The sequence below is a fragment of the Pelophylax lessonae genome (genome assembly GCF_965119305.1).
Source record: "Pelophylax lessonae genome assembly, chromosome: 2".
NCBI lineage: Eukaryota > Metazoa > Chordata > Amphibia > Anura > Ranidae > Pelophylax > Pelophylax lessonae.
In genome coordinates, this window is record NC_138769.1 from 626,720,839 (window position 1) to 626,735,611 (window position 14,773).

General features: G+C 40.0%; 1 protein-coding gene across 1 annotated transcript in view; it reads right to left on the reverse strand.

Moving 5' to 3' along the window:
- ATP8A2 (ATPase phospholipid transporting 8A2) overlaps positions 1-14,773 on the reverse strand; it is a 979,867-nt gene that overhangs the window by 316,027 nt on the left and 649,067 nt on the right. The gene's annotated exons all lie outside the window — the stretch shown is intronic.

Below are 14,773 nucleotides of genomic sequence, written 5' to 3' on the forward strand. Positions count from 1 at the left end.
CTGTCATTCGAGAAACATAGAAACATAGAAACATAGAATGTGTCGGCAGATAAGAACCATTTGGCCCATCTAGTCTGCCCAATATATCTGAATCCTATGAATAGTCCCTGGCCCTATCTTATATGAAGGATAGCCTTATGCCTATCCCATGCATGCTTAAACTCCTTCACTGTATTTGCAGCTACCACTCCTGCAGGAAGGTTATTCCATGCATCCACTACTCTCTCAGTACAGTAATACTTCCTCATATTACTTTTAAACCTTTGCCCCTCTAATTTAAAACCGTGTCCTCTTGTGGTAGTTTTTCTTCTTTTAAATATGCTCTCCTCCTTTACCGAGTTGATTCCCTTTATGTATTTAAAAGTTTCTATCATATCCCCTCTGTCTCTTCTTTCTTCCAAGCTATACATGTTAAGGTCCTTTAACCTATCCTGGTAAGTTTTTTCCTGCAATCCATGTACTAGTTTAGTAGCTCTTCTCTGAACTCTCTCTAGAGTATCTATATCCTTCTGGAGATATGGCCTCCAGTACTGCACACAATACTCCAAGTGAGGTCTCACCAGTGTTCTGTACAGCGGCATAAGCACTTCTCTCTTTCTACTGCTTATACCTCTCCCTATACATCCAAGCATTCTGCTGGCATTTCGTGCTGCTCTATTACATTGTCTTCCCACCTTTAAGTCTTCTGAAATAATTACTCCTAAATCCCTTTCCTCAGATACTGAGGTCAGGACTGTGTCAAATATTCTATATTCTGCCCTTGGGTTTTTACGCCCCAGGTGCATTATCTTGCACTTATCCACATTAAATTTCAGTTGCCAGAGTTCTGACCATTCTTCTAGTTTTCCTAAATCCTTTTCCATTTGGCGTTTCCCTCCAGGAACATCAACCCTGTTACATATCTTTGTGTCATCAGCAAAAAGACAAACCTTACCATCGAGGCCTTTTGCAATATCACTTATGAAGATATTAAACAAAATTGGTCCCAGTACAGATCCCTGAGGTACCCCACTGGTAACATGACCTTGTTCTGAATGTTCTCCATTGACTACAACCCTCTGTTGTCTGTCACTCAGCCACTGCCTAATCCACTCAACAATATGGGAGTCCATGCTCAATGACTGCAGTTTATTGATAAGTCTTCTATGTGGGACAAAGCCTTACTAAAATCTAGATATGCAATGTCTACTGCACCTCCACCGTCTATTATTTTAGTCATCCAGTCAAAAAAATCTATAAGATTTGTTTGACATGATCTCCCTGAAGTAAACCCATGTTGTTTTTCATCTTGCAATCCATGGGATTTAAGATGTTCCACAATCCTATACTTTAATAGGGTTTCCATTAATTTGCCTACTATTGATGTAAGACTCACTGGTCTATAGTTGCTCGATTCCTCCCTACTACCTTTCTTGTGAATGGGCACGACATTTGCCAATTTCCAATCTTCCGGGACGACTCCTGTTACTAATGATTGGTTAAATAAATCTGTTAATGGTTTTGCCAGCTCACCACTAAGCTCTTTTAATAATTTTGGGTGTATCTCATCAGGACCCTGTGACTTATTTGTCTTCACTTTAGACAGCAATCTTAGAACGTCTTCCTCTGTAAAGACACATGCATCAAACGATTCATTAGTCATCCTTTCAAGTGGAGGTTGAATTTTCATACAAGTTAACCACTTTAGCCCCGGAGGATTTGGCTGCTCAATGACCAGGCCCTATTTTGCGATTCGTCACTGCGTTACTTTAACGGACAATTGCAAGGTCATGCGACACTGTATCCAAATGAAATTGACGTCCTTTTTTTCCCACAGATAGAGCTTTCTTTTGGTGGTATTTGATCACCTGTGCGATTCTTATTTTTTGCGCTATAAACGAAAGAAAGATGACAATTTTGAAAGAATTACAATATTTTTCACATTATTTTATATGAAATTCTCAAAAAAAAATGTAAAAATCAAATTTTTTTTAACATTTTAGGCGAATTTTTTTTTGCAACATATTTTTGGTAAAAAAAAAAATTGCAATAAGCGTATTTTGATTGGTTTGTGCAAAAGTTATTGCGTTTACTAACTATGGGAAAGATTTATGTAATTTTTATTGTTTTTTTATTTTTTTTACTAGTAATGGCGGCGATCTGCGTTTTTTTTTTTGCAGGACTGCGACATTGCGGCGGACAGATCGGACCCCTAACTGACATTTTTTACACTTTTGGGGGTACCAGTGACATTACTACAGTAATCAGTGCTAAAAATATGTACTGTTACAGTAAAAATTACACTGGCAGGGAAGGGGTTAACAGTATGTGTGATCAAGGGGTTAAATGTGTCCCTAGAGGCATGATTATAACTGTCAGGGGGCATGGCTTGTGAAGTAATCTCAGAGACATGCGATCCTATATAGCAGGATCACATTGCCTCTGTGATCACTTCAGGGAGAATGACAGATGGCTGTGTTTACATCAGCCGTCTGTCCTTCTCTCTCAGCTGTGTGAGATCGCGAGTGGACGGCGGCCATCGGAGCCGCTGGTCACACGCACTGGCTCCCCAGCTAATGAGCGGGGGCGGGAACATGCTGCCGCCGGCGCCTGCTCGCCCCCTAGAGTCTCCTGAGCGTAGTATAACGTCGCTTTGCCCAGGAGCGACTGCCTGCCGCAGTAAAACTGCGGTGGGCGGTCGTTATGTGGTTAATGTTATTCTCGTTCAGTTATACACTGAAATACGTTCTCATAGTGTGTACTAGGCTTTAGAGTAAGTATATGCAAAGCTGGGAAACCCATGGTGAGTCCTCCTTACCAAAGACCATAAAAAAACAGGAATTAAGTCACCTGACCAGCATCCATCTGGTTATATCAGGTTTGGATTACCTGAACTTTTCAACTATTATACAGGATTTATATAGCGCCAACAGTTTGAACAGCACTTTACAATATAAAGGGAGCAACAATACAATTCAATACAAGAGGGTTAGGAGGGCCCTGCTCCTGTGAGCTTACAATCTAATCGGGTTCCTTACTAACCTCAAAGTAAGGAACATTCACATCTTTATTTTAGCATGAATAACCAAGGCTTGGCAGGGGCTCTCACACTAGAAAAGGAGACAGATAATATATGACATGATTCATTCTCTAAATAGTTTTGATATACTCCAGTTATAGGCAGTTACCATGGTTCAGCTGAGACAGCTCCATTCCACTGGGCAGCTACAATTCCATTCCGCCAGGCTGCTAATGGCTGTGATCTCACAGTAAGGGTATGTCTATCCATCTTTTGTGCACTCTGACAGTACACTTTTTCTATCAAATAATCCTCCTAATTTATCCTTTTGTCTTTGGCCCGCACTGCTGTAAAACTAGCCAGGTTTTTTTTTTTTTGGTCTGCTGTAACTCATTAGTAATAAATGTTGTCAAACGCTGCAGGGGGTTCCAGATCTCTCAGTGTTTTGAAATTACTTTGAGTCACAGACAAATTTATACATGTACTCTCCACAAATCCCAAAAGGAAAAAAGGGATCTTCAGTAATTTGTTTTTGGGTACTCATGCATTAGTCCCGGTACACACTATAGCGATGACAGACATCGCATGTGATTCGGAGTGCACTGCTCTGAAAACCACATGCGATGTCTGTGCGATGCAAATTCAGCCATACAGAATGTATGGATGAATTTGCATTGGATTTGGACACAACACGCACAGGACCCTTTTTTGGGTCTGCAGCAGAATAAGATCGCATGGTAGTTCACATCAATGTGATCCTATTCATGTCCGAACTGACAGATTGCACTGCAATATGCGAACTGATCTGGGGGTGTCGTTAACTCTGTAATGACACCCCCAGCGATTTGCATATGGCAGTGTGAACTGCCTGTGATTTGAATACAATGCAGGAACCCACAGTGGATTTGCAAGGTTTCCGCATCGCATATATGTGAATCAGCACTAAAAGTGAACTTTCATCCTAAAATATTGCTAGAAAAGAAAAGCATTTTATTGTATGTTGTTTTGCATTTTGCCTTGTGTATGCATTAAGGTTACTCTGGAAATAGCTGCCAGTGTAGCTCCCAGGCATTTGCTGTGAACGAGCCCCCATGAATACCACACCTTCTTCTGACAAGCTACATCTTCACAGCTCTTCATAAATTTCTATCATAAACTTACCCTGTGCCAAGACTTTGGGTTAAATTCACAAAGAGTTAAATACCACATGAGTATTTGCGAATGTAGTATTTAACTTATGAACATGCAATTCACAAAAAACGCATGTTTTTTTTTTTTGCAGTATTTAATGTGTATATTTGCATCTTATTTTAACGTGGACCGGACCTCCAGCCCTTTTGTCCATGCATGAAGTCCTCCACAAAATCCATACTAGACCCTTACCTGAGCATGCAACCCGGATGGCAAAGAAAGGGGGGCCACATGCCCTCAACATGGGAGGGGGGCCCTGACAAGGCACCTTGTCACCATGTTAATAAGGACAAGGGCTTCTTCACCACAGTCCTGGCCTGGTGGATGTGAGGGTGGTGACTTATTGAAATCTGAAAGCCCCCTTTAACAAGGGAGACTCTAGATCATGCCCTCCACCCATGTAAATGAGTATAAGGGTACATAGTAAATGTACTCATTCATCAAAAAAATGTGTGTAAATAAAAACGCAACACAGTTTTTGACAAGTTCTTTATTAAAAAGAATAAAAAATTGTCCTCGATGTACATCAATCACCAATCACGTTTAACGCCATCCACACAAAAAAAAAACACACCACCCACTGCCACGACTGCTCTGCTTGGTCCCTGGCCACCTAAGTAAACAAGGGGGCAGGGTCAGTGACATAATACAGGGGCAGGGCCACCCGGTATTAGGGACTTCAGAACCAGATGGCTGGCACGACTCCCTACAAGGCCTTGGGCACACACAGAGACCCACACACGAGAGTCAGAGCATGTTTGTTTATTTCAGGAAATGTCCTGAGCATATATACAATTTGAAACAGAGAGATTAATTTTGCAATAATGGGTTTGGTTTGAGTATGACTCACAGTCACATGATACTTTTTTTTTTCATACAACACAAGTTCGATTATTCCCATAACAAATTTATGTTCTCATGTGAAACTATTTCTGCAGAGTCAGACATATCTGAACAAACAATATGTTATGACTATTAATCAAGGATAACTACATGAGAAATAGAGAAGAATATACAGCATGAAAACACCATTAACCTCTCACCCAGTGATGTTATTGACCATACATGGACAAATCTGTGTTTGGTCAATGATGTCATAAGGGGGCATGTGTCCATGCATAGTCAATGATCTCACTGGTTGGCCCTTACAACATCATTAACCCCAGCCCCTCTTGTTTACTTAAGTAGCAGAGAGAAGGGGTGTGTTCGTTGGCAGGAGACAAGCAATAGAGAGGTTTTGTCGACAGGTGTCGGATTTTTTTTCATGTTGGTGGCGTTCATCGTCATTGACGATGGATGTAAAACAGAGGATATTTTATTTTTTGTACTTGTCAAATGTGTGTGTGTTTATTTCTAGGGCATATTCAATTAGGGACTATGTACCAATTCTCATTCACATAGGGGGGCTAGGATCTGGGGGCTCCCTTGTTAAAGGGGACATTCAGATTCCATTACGTCATCAGCCTGCACACCCACCGAGCCAGGGTTGTGAGGAAGAGGCCCTTGAAGTCATGTGGCCTAGTATGATTCAGGAGAGCCTACGCTCGTCCCCTCATTCCTGGCCTGCCAGGTTACATGCTTGGATAAAGGTCTGGTATGGACTTTGGGGGGCCTCATGCCAATTTCTTTTGGCATAGAGTTCCCTGCAAAATCCATACCAGATCCAAAGGCCTGGTATAGATTAGAGGGAAAACCTTGTGATGTTTTTTTTAAATTTTGGCTCTTTTGTTTACATTCTGCTGTCAGTGGTACATTCTGCTGTTTACAAACCTTGGTTGTAAAGATGGGGCAAGTGCTAATTCCTTAACAACAAGCTTTTCAATGGTTATAAAGGATGCTGACGGGTGTCGGCTCTTCAACAACCAGCTAGTAATTTAATATATCTGTTTAACCCCGCTAGCGGTAAACCCGAGCATGACTCGGGGTAGGAATTTTCTGCTATTAGCGGTATCCCCGAGTCACGCTCGGGGTGAATGGCAGAGCTATGCAGACAGCGCAGCGGAGCGTCTCTTACCTTATCCTGGCGATCCAGCGATGAGCTCTCATTGCTGTGACCGCCAGCCGAGATCTCCGCCGCTCGTCTGTCGGTATGAGGACTTCCTAGTTCCGTTCCCTGCAGCAGCAATGCTGCATGGGAGCGGAACTAGGGAGGGAAATTCAAAAAAAAAAAAAAAAAAAACGTTGCACAAAACACATTCTATATTATATATATGCATATATATATATATATATATATATATATATATATATATGCATATATATATATATATGTATATATGTGCATATATAATATATATATGTATATATGTGTATATATGTATATATGTGTATATATATATATATATATATATATATATATATATATATATATATATATATATATATATATACCTATATACACACACATATATATATATATAAAATTATATTATTGATTCGATTATAATTCATGCGTTTTATATATATATATATACACACACACACACACACACACACATATATATATATATATATATATATATATATACACACACATATATATATATATATAATATATAACACATGAATTATAATCTAATCAATAATATAATTTTATTATATATATTATATAATAAAATTATATTATCGATTTGATTATAATTCACGCGTTTGTGTTTCAAATTTATCACATCTGGGATGTCTACTAGAGTCTTGTTTTGGCCAGGTTTAAGTCAGTAATTACTAAGAATTGTAGGCCTATAATACATAACGCCAAATTTCCATGAAAAGAATTGTACCGCTTTTGGTACAGAATTCCTGACAGAATCATACCGCCAGGGAGGTTAATAGTGCATGGCTAGGCCACAACTTGTTTAGCAAATGTGTTTGGGTACATTTTTTGTGAATTGACTTTTAGACAGGTTTATGCGGTATTTACTGAGAGTTTCTTATTTTTGCGGTAAATACCACATAAACCATTAGTGAATTTTCATTATCACATTTAGATACATGTCCCAAATATTGCATGCAATATATTTAGTGAATTGAGCACTATGGCCCCAAAGTATTTACATGTTCTGAACAAGCAATAAAAGGACTTCAAAACAAGCCCTCATTCACCTTTGCAGCTATAAGCATTGTGAAGAAATTTGTCTTCAATGTTCAGAACAGAGGCATTGAAATCATAGCTCTTGGGCTGAGGACACACAGCTCTTGGGCTCAGCACACACAGGTGACTCAGTCGCTAGGAATCCTGCCACTGACAAATTTCAGCAATGGCAGGATCACAGATTCACAGATCTAGAAAGCTGGGATTACACACACAATTCAACTAATCCCTTCACATAGATGCACTACTAGCAAACTTGTGCAATATTGTGTGCTGCCCCCCTTCATGTTACCACACTGATGCTGTTGCATGTCACAATAATATACAGAGTTGCATTCCATCCTCGAATTAGACCTCCAATAAGGAATCATACAAGAGCAAAGTTGCTTACATGCTCATGCTGTACATCTCTTAGCAAAAATACAATCCTATGTCATTTATCTTTCCTTGGATTGCTATCTCTATTACCCCCTTATAACAGATAAAAAACACTGTAAAAACAAATGCAGGATGATCCAAGGAGAGAGTGCGCCCAAAGGCCGACTTCACACAAACACATATCCATGCAGCTGACTCAACCTCCAGGAGGTGTGCTGCATTGATATGTTTTTCGTTCCAATCTAGAACTTCCTTAAGATGCTGCCCTGTTACATACCTGACCTTAGACACATCTTCTAGCTTCTGAGTGTGCATAACAGTGTCAAATAAGGCAGCCCTGCAATTGTAATTGTTAGAGTTACTCAACAAAAGGGCTCTGTTATTTGAAAATATTATTTCTGATTTGAACATTCCTCAGGAGGCAGAGGTAGCATGGCATGTGAGACATTGTTTAAGGAGAAGTAGTAAGATTTCTGTATTAGATCAGAATCTTATGGCAATGTGATTTTGAAATAAGTAAGGTTGACTTACAGAAACACATGTTAAAAGTGACATTTCTTTTTAGTTTGCCTAATGACTCCAGATGATTCATCTGTCAATCAAAAGCCTGGAAGACCTTGGAGACTTGCCTATGATTATACAGTACATATACCAACGATGTGACCCATCTGTAAATTTCTTGTTTTTTTTTTTTTTTTTTTTATTCCCACACATTTCCTTTAATATTCCAGGTCACAGCTTCATGGAGTGTAATCTTCAGCTCCAGTGTATGGCAATGCCGTTCTGGAGATCACTGCACAGCTGTGCAAACCATCATCACGTCATTCTTCCCTAAGAGAGGGAGACTCTACACCCCCCCTAGATTCCTTGTCACTGATATAAATATTTCTAGAGTATCCATCAAACAGTACTGCTGCACTGCCTTGCTTCTTTTAGTGTCATTGAAGTGCAATAACTGAGGAAGAATATGGAATGTTAATGCATAACCTCTGTAAGTCATGCGTATCCTGAGGGCTGTGCTCAATATTTCATACTGGCGACACACTAAAGTAAACTTTATGTGTGTAAAACTACACTGTTTTCACAATGGAAACTAAAATTTGCTGTAATTTTAAATGCTAATGATTGCTGAACATGTAATATTCCCTGGAAATGCAAACAATGAACTCGTTTGGCACTATACCAATTATGAGGATGTGTAGGTTCAGGGGCTCAAAAGTTTTAACCTTATTTTTCATAATTCACCCCCTACACTTCCCAAAATCAATTAACTCTAAGATTGTGGTCAGTAGAAACATCTTCCTACTTTTTTAATCATACACTGTGTCACCAGTCATGCTTCCTACGTCTTGTGGGGTATGTCTTTCCTGCATTCTTTCACTATCTGTGGTGTACACATATGTGGGGGCAGTTTATGTTCCAAATAGCTGATAGAAATAATTTATCACTCTGAGAGTGAATATGTTTATAGATATATTTACCCAAAATGAGAATATCAAATGGAGATACTGGTTTCAACAACATTTTCATCATATATAAAAACTGGCTAGATCAGATTGGTAACTTTTACCATCCTGAACTAAGCAATTCAAAGGATTTTAAATGATTTCCTGTGGAGGCCTGCACTGATTTTCTTTTCATCTAAGACCGCATTCAATATAGATTTGATCAGTGGTGCAGCTACAGAGGTATAGGGCCCTAAAGGCCCCTTGCTGAGGCCGCATTATGTGTGTGTAGTAATTGAGGATCCCAGTAAAGTATCACAAGGAAGCTATAGGATCACAGTGATACTTTGCCAAGTATGGTTATGAGAATTCATATCACATGAGCTAGCACCCGAAACTCACAGAGAATCAAAACTGTGCCCTTAACCACTCAACAAGAGATTCAGAACATCCACTCAGTGCACTGCTTTAGTGTAAGTACACAACAAGACAAGAGGTGGGCATAAGAGTTAGCATATGCCTCCCTGATGTAGGGGCTGCAGTGCAACTGTAACTGATGCAACTCCAGTTGCTATGTCACTGGATATGATGCACATCTAAAGGTCCACACAAATATCTTCATTTTAGTTTTACCCTCTGCAATATTCTCCAGTAAGCTTCATAAATTCTGGAGATGCTGCTGTTGAAAACAGGTGAATCCAGGGTAGTGAATGTCATTAAACTCATGGAGCTGAAGACATACTGAACCAATATGGTAGTCAAAAATACAAATATAAAGCAAGGTAAGCACTTGGTAAGTGCAAGAAGTGGGGAAAATTGGAAGAGAGTAAAGCCCATTTAAAAATAAATTTCCCTATGTCAGAGCTATTTATTAAATAGGAAATAGTCTGAGTTTTTTATAAATAGATAATATCACCATGGATTAACAACTTGTTTGTATTGCCAATATGATCTGTTTGAAGATCCAGTTGACTGCAAAGCAAAACCTCTCCACGTCCTTCATCCTTCCTAACGTAACATTCAATATATTTTTTCTTGTTATGCCCGGTAAATGCTGAGGCTGGGTTCACATATGTGGGTCCACAGTCCGGTGTGTTCCTGTTCACCAGTTCAGGTACGAATCAGGTCCTAATTTTTGCCTGAATTCGCACATGAACCTGACCCAAACACGCACAGGACCCTTTTGGAATGCAGACTGTGGTCGACCCGGACCTGTGTGAACTGGCTTCATTGAGAGCCGGTTACATTCGCATGTTTACATATGTGAACCCAGGCCTAAAAGTAGTTGACAATGTTCAATCATGGGTTCACACAGCCACTCTGTTTTGCGATGGCATATGTTTTTACTGCTCCAGAAGTACAGTGAGTGCCATAGTCTCTTTCTCTGAAATACAAATCTATATGATGAAGTTCGTTATAAGAGTTGTGGTTGTTACTCAGCTCTGCCAGAACCGAGTACAACATTGTGTAAGATTTTCCCTGAGTAAAAAAGATTTACATGTCACTGAAAATTTACATGTACTTATTTTTTTACCACTGTGAACCGCAAGGCACAGATGGTTCACATCACAACACAAATGTGCTGTTCTGTGGTGCCTGGGTGCATTGGTGGTGCTTTTCAAAATGGCACCACAATGAAACACAGTTAAATAGTACCACAATGCAACACCCCATAAAATATTCCTTTTTATTTTGCATTACCATATACCACTAGTGTGAATAGGCCCATAAATGTAAGACCTTTCAATAATTTTTTTTTCCTATTTTATGGCAAAAATTTGATTTTTTTCTTCCCTTTAATAGTGAAGCCCACAACAAGCTAAAGCATTTTTGGGGGGTGGAGGTTAGAGACTAGAACCTATGTCTATTTTTTATTACTGTATGTGCCACCATTGAGAATTACCATCATTTTTTATTTTTTGTACATTATTTCTTATGGGACAAAGTGAGAAGGTTCGGCCTCCTATCCTTCTTCATCGCTCTTCCCAGTGCTTGCCTTGGGAAGGTGCTGGGAGCCGAAAACAGACACTCACTAGCAAAGCAGCCATCTCCCTGCTAGCCCTCTCATATCACAGCTAATATTACAGGGCACCTAGGAAGATGGGACAAACTTCTACATGTGCTTCAACCTATGGGATACTGAATAGTTTTAAAAAAATATTGACAATGGCAAAATTAATGATAATCTCTTCAACACACAAATAGCAACAGCAGCGTAAAGAGTTTGGACCACTGTCATGTTTCTATTGCATTCTTCCACTGTCATACCCTGAAACCAAAGCGTTTGCTGGGATTTGTGTAAATAGTCTGGGAGCCCAGAACATTATATCTGTTTTAAGCTTAGTTCTCTCTTGAACCAGCACTCTTGTTAATCATCACATTTATCAGAATATGTAAAGTGATACTATTTGGCGTCTGTAGTACACGTGTGGCCCGTCCATTTGTATACATATTATTTGCACTTCAAACTAACTCATCAACAAATGGCTAATTCTTTCTCTATCCAAAAATAACAGGCATCTGTCTTTTGGTCGCTCTGCGCCTCTCTAAATGACCCATGCAATCTTTGCAAAAAAAAGTATCCTATTACAGACAGCCCAGCCTGGAAGGGGTTAACCCTGCCATCAATGGGTACAGTCAACCTTTTAACCTTAAAAGGCCCTGTGATGATAGATGTCAGGGTGTCCTGAAAACAGATCTGCTCAAATATGCATCCACAAGCTGGTTTTCACGACCCTCTTCCTACAATGTAAACATGAGCGCAGCCATCAATGGATTCCAAATTGGCTGGTTTATTTACTCTTGTAGTAGAATCACAGGCCCATGACTGAAGTTCCCTGTTCCTGGTCACACATGTTTTCTTTTTCTGTGTCTGTGCCTGTTTTCTGATATATCAGGACCACAAGCAAATAATGGGGATTTTTGACTTACCGTAAAATCCATTTCTCTAATGTTCATTGACGTACACAGCTCCTGTCAATCTTGACCATTGGGTTATGCTGCTCCCTACAGGAGTAGGACACTAGGCAGGAAAAACTTCTGGCTACACTTATGGGCAGTCCCAGGGGGTATACTCCCTCTTCCAGCTATAGTCACTCAGTTTTGTTACAAGCAGTGTCAGGAGAATTATAACACACAGAAGGGTGGGTGTCGTGTCTGTCAATGAACATCATAAAAATAGATTTTATGGTAAGTCAAAAATCCCATTTTCTTTTCCGTTCATCGACAGACACAGCTCCTGTCATTCTTGACCATTGGGGCGACCCAAATCAGTGTCAAAAATGAGGGGTGGGAAACAGCAAAAAAGTCCTAAAGCGAAACAGTAGCCAACCAGACGACAGAGGCTCAACCAAAACAACTGGAGCCCACCTGAAAAAAACAATACACCCTCAAAGAGGTTTAGGTCCTCTTAACAGCAGCCTGCAAAACCATGCAGCCAAAGGAAGCATCTGCAGGTGCCAACACATCCACTTTACAAAACTTTGTAAAAGTGTGCACCAATGACCAGGTGGCCACCTTGAAAACCTGCGTCACTGACGCTTGATGACGGAAAGCCCAGGAGGCACTAAGCACCCTAGTAGAGTGCGCCTTGACATTGAAAGGAGGAACCTATAGGGGGCAGCATAACCCAATGGTCAAGAATGACAGGAGCTGTGTCCGTCAATGACCGAAAGAGAAATCTTTTTATTCTTGCCCTCCATATCACTACATCACAAATTGATCCCTGGCTAAACTCTAGACAAGTGTGATGTAAGTCAGAACTGCAATTGGAAAGCTTTGTCTCCATGCATGTATGTGTGTGCTACTGTAAGCAGTTGGAATATTTCGGACATATTTTGGGCATTTGTTTTTTACTTTGGTTTACATTTTGTCGTGTTCCTTCATAGATTACTTGTTAATGGTTCATTTGTCTTAAAGCAGCCTTTGTTACAGAAAACAAACTTTTTTTTTTCCTAATTTTGAACTGGTTAAAGAGCAGACCACGGGGGAAATTAGTAAGGGAATTGCCAATGCAGGAAACATTGCAACTGTGTTAAAGGCAGACAATACAATCAATGTACAGTATTTCTAATCTAAATTTGTGTAATCCTTGCCAGATTCAGCTGGCTTCTCACTCTACTTCTGGGTGGGGATGCACATGCTGTACAATGTAATGCAGGGTGGGCAACAGTGTGCTCAAAGCAATGCTAGAAAAAAAAATAATATTTGGCCTTTAATTTTACCAAGCTGAGAATGATTTTGGACAATTTAAAAATAAAGAGTTTGGAAATAATAGGGTTTTAGCTAACAGGGCAATGTGTAAAAGATGGATTGCAGAACACAGAGTAAAATTAAGTTGGCTGTATGACCTTAGTGAGAAATTAAGTGCAGGGTTTTTGTATCTGCATAGAGGATAGCTTAGAAGAGAATCTCTCACTTAGCTGATTCAGTACGAAGTGAAAGATTCTCTTGGCAGGTCAACCACCCATCAACTGATAACTCTACACCTTTTTATTCATCTGTTGGTACCCTAAAAAGTACCTAGTACTTCCAGGTATGGACTTGCTATCAGAACGCGGTGCTCAAGCCAGAACAGCCAAAATCTAGACCTGATCACTTTTGTGTGGGAGAAGAACACTGGCTAAGCTCAGACACTGCTCAACACTGAACTGACAGAGAAGTTAGATTTAAGGTACCAACATAATGTCCCCTCCTTCCATCATTTTAGATATTGGCAACTATCCGAAGCCTTTAATAGCCAATTTCCTGACTCTACGGTGCACCTTTCCATGTCCACTCACGAGTAGACTGTGCAGACTGACTGCTCATTGAAACCTATGTCGGTTCTTTACAGCCACATCTGCTATGTTACACTCAGTGAATTGTCAGTCCTATGTAAAAAAATGGTTGGTTGCTATACTGGATCTTGATGGGGACAACTGGCCAGATATCTGGGATTTCCCATTTAAACAACTAGTCTTCCTTAGGGACTGCCTCATTCATTTTAAAATTGTAAATCAAGCTGATTATACACCACACAGGGTACACAAAATGGCTCAAAACGCATGACCGGACATCTTAGAGGTGACTTCATCCACATTTTTTGGTATTGCCAACCCTTGTATAAAACTGGGAGGATGTGGTTCAAGTTGTACAAAAAGTCTCCAAACTGGACCTCTCCCTCTTCATTCGAGTCTGTCTGCTGGGCCTGGTTGAGGAACTGGCCCCCACAGTGGCAGAGAGGACATTGGTGGGACTCCTCTTTTTTTATGCAAAGAAGGCAATAACTCTGGCCTTAAAAAAAATCCTCCCCCCTACAGTCTCCGCCTGGATGGACCTGGTCAACTCAGCCATTCCTTTATATAAGGACACTTATATAGCAGAGGCTGTCCTAGAAAGTTTGACAAAGTCTGCAACACATTAATCAGCGATGATTCCACGGCATACATGCCTGACACCTCTCACTGAGTATTAATGTTATTCAATGTTGGGTTTGCCATCTTACTGTTCTGGGGGGTAAGCTTGGCTGAAGCGGCCAGTTGGGACTAGTTTATCTGTCAATCATACATTTTAAAGTCTTGTGGTGAGCCAGCCACGCACATTTATTGGGTTGTTTTGTATTATTTTCTTTGGTGAAAATCATTTCCAAAAGGTCTAAAATATAATTTTCTGGACCCCAAATTTTCTGGACCC